This window comes from Sinocyclocheilus grahami, unplaced genomic scaffold (assembly GCF_001515645.1).
Source record: "Sinocyclocheilus grahami isolate Dianchi unplaced genomic scaffold, SAMN03320097.WGS_v1.1 scaffold4519.1, whole genome shotgun sequence".
In the NCBI taxonomy this organism is placed as follows: Eukaryota; Metazoa; Chordata; class Actinopteri; order Cypriniformes; family Cyprinidae; genus Sinocyclocheilus; species Sinocyclocheilus grahami.
The window spans coordinates 9,914-10,590 of NW_015509439.1; the positions used below are offsets into that span (position 1 = coordinate 9,914).

Sequence of the window (677 nt, forward strand, 5' to 3'; positions counted from 1 at the left end):
TTTTTTTTTTTTTCAAATGCACATTATAAGTGATTCATAAATTTGAGAATTTTTGTAATAAATTTGACAATTACGAAGACATAGGTAATAATACATTGAATTAAATGTGAAAATTTGAAGTACAGTAGAAAGACTGAAAGAGTATTTCTTGAATTAAACAGTATTTTCTTGTCAAACTCACAGCGGTTCATTGAGTTAAAAATTTTACGTTTTTTTTTAATCTTTTTTTCTTTTCTTTTTTTTTTGAAAGTGGACTTGCTTTGCAAAAAAACACTAGAAATGTAATCTGTTCTTTGCAGATGTTTGCGCAAGATTTGATGTCAAATATTGATGATTAGCTAGCAATCTGAATAATAACACAATTTAATGGCTCAGAAATGTGACGGTAACTACATTGCCCCCTTCAGGTTTGTCTTACTGGAACACATTTACTTGCATAGAGTATGTTTTGGCCCTAGTCATTTCAGGCTGGCATCTGTCCACCTCCTCAGACACTCAATTATCAGGTTATATATTTAGCTCAGCTGTTAATTGTTAATTGGCGATGCAGTAAATAAAGCAGTTTCTCCAGCCAACACACAGCGGTGAGTGAGTGCTAAAGGCCATGCACCTGCCACACTCCTGACATGCATGGCATCCATGGAGCCCCCCTCGGGGCCTTAAACAAACCCTGGAGC

General features: G+C 35.5%; 1 long non-coding RNA gene across 1 annotated transcript in view; it reads right to left on the reverse strand.

The window, feature by feature from the left end:
* Window positions 1–677, reverse strand: part of LOC107576870 (uncharacterized) — a 3,907-nt gene that overhangs the window by 2,296 nt on the left and 934 nt on the right. The window contains exon 2 of the long non-coding RNA XR_001608131.1: window positions 385–389. This is a non-coding gene — a long non-coding RNA (uncharacterized lncRNA). The remainder of the gene's footprint in view (window positions 1–384; window positions 390–677) is intronic.